Source organism: Nicotiana tomentosiformis, unplaced genomic scaffold, assembly GCF_000390325.3.
Source record: "Nicotiana tomentosiformis unplaced genomic scaffold, ASM39032v3 Un00010, whole genome shotgun sequence".
NCBI lineage: Eukaryota > Viridiplantae > Streptophyta > Magnoliopsida > Solanales > Solanaceae > Nicotiana > Nicotiana tomentosiformis.
This window is the reverse complement of record NW_027174569.1, coordinates 514,666-519,750: the sequence shown is the minus strand read 5'-3', so window position 1 is coordinate 519,750 and position 5,085 is coordinate 514,666.

Below are 5,085 nucleotides of genomic sequence, written 5' to 3'. Positions count from 1 at the left end.
AGGCATGGGCTATAGCACACGAAAATATCGGAATCGGGCAAAATTCTAGATTTTTGGTCATAAAAAGCAAAACAATGAGGAACGGTCATGGCAGGGCGGTGACTATGGTTCCTTAAGTCGTATTTGATAGCCTGGAAAATTTTTAGGCGATCGGGGTTCGGGGGGGCCGGACCCACTAGGAAGGCGTGGGCTATATATAGCACACGAATATATGGGAATCAGGCGAAATTCTAGTTTTTTGGCCGTAAAATGCAAAACAACGAGGAACGGCCATGGCGGGGCGGTGACTATGGTTCCTTAGGTCATATTTGATAGCCTGGAAAAATGTTAGGCGATCGGGGTCCGAGGGCCCGGACCCACTCGGAAGGCGTGGGCTATAGCACACGAATATTTGAGAATCGGGCGGTATTCTAGTTTTTTGGCCATAAAACGCAAAAGAACGAGGAACGGTCATGGCAGGGCGGTGACTATGGTTCCTTAGGTCGTATTTGATAGACTGGAAAAATTTTAAGCGATAGGGGTCCGGGGGGCCCGGACCCACTAGGAAGGCGTGGGCTATATATAGCTCACGAATATATGAAAATCGTGCAGAATTCTAGTTTTTTGGCCGTAAAACGCAAATAAATGAGGAACGGCCATCGCGGGGAGGTGACTATGGTTCCTTAGGTCGTATTTGATGGCCTGGAAAAATGTTAGGCAATCCGATTTCGGAGGACCCGGGCCCACTCGGAAGGCGTGCTCGCACACGAAAATATGGGAATCGGGCGGAATTCTAGTTTTTTGGTCGTAAAAAGCAAAACAACAAGGAACGGTCATGGCGGGGAGAAGACTATGGTTCCTTAGGACGTATTTGATGGCCCAAATAAATTTTAGGCGATCGGGGTCCGGGGGCCCGGACACACTTGGAAGACGTGGGCTTAGCACACGAAAATATGGGAATCTGGCGGAATTCTAGTTTTTTGGCTGTAAAATGCAAAACAACGAGGAACGGCCATGGTGGGGTGCTAACTATGGTTCCTTAGGTCGTATTTGATGGCCTAGAATAATTTTAGGCGATCGGAGTCCGGGGGCCCGAACCCACTCGGAAGGCGTGGGCTATAGCACACGAATAAATGGGAATTAGGTGGAATTCTAGTTTTTTGGCCGTAAAACGCAAAAGAATGAGGAACGGCCATCGCGGGGCTGTGACTATGGTTCCTTAGCTCGTATTTGATGGCCCTGAATAATTTTAGGCGATCGGGGTCCGGGGGCTCGAACCCACTCAGAAGGCATGGACTATAACACACGAAAATATGGGAATCGGGCGAAATTCTAGTTTTTTTGCCGGAAATGCAAAACAACGAGGAACGGCCATGGCTGGGCGGTGACTATGGTTCCTTAGGTCGTATTTAATTGCCCGAAATAATTTTAGGCGATCGGGGTCCGGGTGCCCCGGACCCACTCGGAAGGCGTGGGCTATAGCACATGAATATATGGGAATTGGGCGGAATTCTAGTTTTTTGGCCGTATAATGCAAAAAACGAGGAACGGTCATGGAGGTGCGGTGACTATGGTTCCCTAGGTCGTATTTGATAGCCCGGAAATACTTTAGGCGATCTGCTATAGCACACGAATATATAGGAATCGGGCGAAATTCTAGTTTTTTGGCCGTAAAACGCAAAACAATGAGGAACGGCCATGACGGGGCGGTGACTATGGTTCCTTAGGTTAGATTTGATAGCCTGGAAAAATGTTAGGCAATCGGGGTTCGGGGGCTCGGACCCACTCGGAAGGCATGGGCTATAGCACACGAAAATATCGGAATCGGGCAAAATTCTAGATTTTTGGTCATAAAAAGCAAAACAATGTGGAACGGTCATGGCAGGGCGGTGACTATGGTTCCTTAAGTCGTATTTGATAGCCTGGAAAATTTTTAGGCGATCGGGGTTCGGGGGGGCCGGACCCGCTAGGAAGGCGTGGGCTATATATAGCACACGAATATATGGGAATCGGGCGAAATTCTAGTTTTTTGGCCGTAAAATGCAAAACAATGAGGAACGGCCATGGCGGGGCGGTGACTATGGTTCCTTAGGTCATATTTGATAGCCTGGAAAAATGTTAGGCGATCGGAGTCCGGGGGCCCGGACCCACTCGGAAGGCGTGGGCTATAGCACACGAATATTTGAGAATCGGGCAGTATTCTAGTTTTTTGGCCATAAAACGCAAAAGAACGAGGAACGGTCATGGCAGGGCGGTGACTATGGTTCCTTAGGTCGTATTTGATAGTCTGGAAAAATTTTAAGCGATAGGGGTCCAGGGGGCCCGGACCCACTAGGAAGGCGTGGGCTATATATAGCTCACGAATATATGGAAATCGTGCAGAATTCTAGTTTTTTGGCCGTAAAACGCAAATAAATGAGGAACGGCCATCGCGGGGAGGTGACTATGGTTCCTTAGGTCGTATTTGATGGCCTGGAAAAATGTTAGGCAATCCGATTTCGGAGGACCCGGGCCCACTCGGAAGGCGTGCTCGCACACGAAAATATGGGAATCGGGAGGAATTCTAGTTTTTTGGTCGTAAAAAGCAAAACAACAAGGAACGGTCATGGCGGGGCGAAGACTATGGTTCCTTAGGACGTATTTGATGGCCCAAATAAATTTTAGGCGATCGGGGTCCGGGGGCCCGGACACACTTGGAAGACGTGGGCTTAGCACACGAAAATATGGGAATCTGGCGGAATTCTAGTTTTTTGGCTGTAAAATGCAAAACAACGAGGAACGGCCATGGTGGGGTGCTAACTATGGTTCCTTAGGTCGTATTTGATGGCCTAGAATAATTTTAGGCGATCGGAGTCCGGGGGCCCAAACCCACTCGGAAGTCGTGGGCTATAGCACACGAATAAATGGGAATTAGGCGGAATTCTAGTTTTTTGGCCGTAAAACGCAAAAGAATGAGGAACGGCCATCGCGGGGCTGTGACTATGGTTCGTTAGCTCGTATTTGATGGCCCTGAATAATTTTAGGCGATCGGGGTCCGGGGGCTCGAACCCACTCAGAAGGCATGGACTATAACACACGAAAATATGGGAATCGGGCGAAATTCTAGTTTTTTTGCCGGAAATGCAAAACAACGAGGAACGGCCACGGCTGGGCGGTGACTATGGTTCCTTAGGTCGTATTTAATTGCCCGAAATAATTTTAGGCGATCGGGGTCCGGGTGCCCCGGACCCACTCGGAAGGCGTGGGCTATAGCACATGAATATATGGGAATTGGGCGGAATTCTAGTTTTTTGGCCGTATAATGCAAAAAACGAGGAACGGTCATGGAGGTGCAGTGACTATGGTTCCCTAGGTCGTATTTGATAGCCCGGAAATATTTTAGGCGATCTGGGTCCGGGGTGCCCGGAACCCACTAGGAAGGCGTGGGCTAGCACACGAATATATAGGAATCGGGCGAAATTCTAGTTTTTTGGCCGTAAAACGCAAAACAATGAGGAACGGCCATGACGGGGCGGTGACTATGGTTCCTTAGGTTAGATTTGATAGCCTGGAAAAATGTTAGGCAATCGGGGTTCGGGGGCTCGGACCCACTCGGAAGGCATGGGCTATAGCACACGAAAATATCGGAATCGGGCAAAATTCTAGATTTTTGGTCATAAAAAGCAAAACAATGAGGAACGGTCATGGCAGGGCGGTGACTATGGTTCCTTAAGTCGTATTTGATAGCCTGGAAAATTTTTAGGCGATCGGGGTTCGGGGGGGCCGGACCCACTAGGAAGGCGTGGGCTATATATAGCACACGAATATATGGGAATCTGGCGAAATTCTAGTTTTTTGGCCGTAAAACGCAAAACAACGAGGAACGGCCATGGCGGGGCGGTGACTATGGTTCCTTAGGTCATATTTGATAGCCTGGAAAAATGTTAGGCGATCGGGGTCCGGGGGCCCGGACCCACTCGGAAGGCGTGGGCTATAGCACACGAATATTTGAGAATCGGGCGGTATTCTAGTTTTTTGGCCATAAAACGCAAAAGAACGAGGAATGGTCATGGCAGGGCGGTGACTATGGTTCCTTAGGTCGTATTTGATAGTCTGGAAAAATTTTAAGCGATAGGGGTCCAGGGGGCCCGGACCCACTAGGAAGGCGTGGGCTATATATAGCTCACGAATATATGGAAATCGTGCAAAATTCTAGTTTTTTGGCCGTAAAACGCAAATAAATGAGGAACGGCCATAAAACGCAAATAAATGAGGAACGGCCATCGCGGGGAGGTGACTATGGTTCCTTAGGTCGTATTTGATGGCCTGGAAAAATGTTAGGCAATCCGATTTCAGAGGACCCGGGCCCACTCGGAAGGCGTGCTCGCACACGAAAATATGGGAATCGGGCGGAATTCTAGTTTTTTGGTCGTAAAAAGCAAAACAACAAGGAACGGTCATGGCGGGGCGAAGACTATGGTTCCTTAGGACGTATTTGATGGCCCAAATAAATTTTAGGCGATCGGGGTCCGGGGGCCCGGACACACTTGGAAGACGTGGGCTTAGCACACGAAAATATGGGAATCTGGCGGAATTCTCGTTTTTTCGTTGTAAAATGCAAAACAACGAGGAACGGCCATGGTGGGGTGCTAACTATGGTTCCTTAGGTCGTATTTGATGGCCTAGAATAATTTTAGGCGATCGGAGTCCGGGGGCCCGAACCCACTCGGAAGGCGTGGGCTATAGAACACGAATAAATGGGAATTAGGCGGAATTCTAGTTTTTTGGCCGTAAAACGCAAAAGAATGAGGAACGGCCATCGCGGGGCTGTGACTATGGTTCCTTAGCTCGTATTTGATGGCCCTGAATAATTTTAGGCGATCGGGGTCCGGGGGCTCGAACCCACTCAGAAGGCATGGACTATAACACACGAAAATATGGGAATCGGGCGAAATTCTAGTTTTTTTGCCGGAAATGCAAAACAACGAGGAACGGCCACGGCTGGGCGGTGACTATGGTTCCTTAGGTCGTATTTAATTGCCCGAAATAATTTTAGGCGATCGGGGTCCGGGTGCCCCGGACCCACTCGGAAGGCGTGGGCTATAGCACATGAATATATGGGAATTG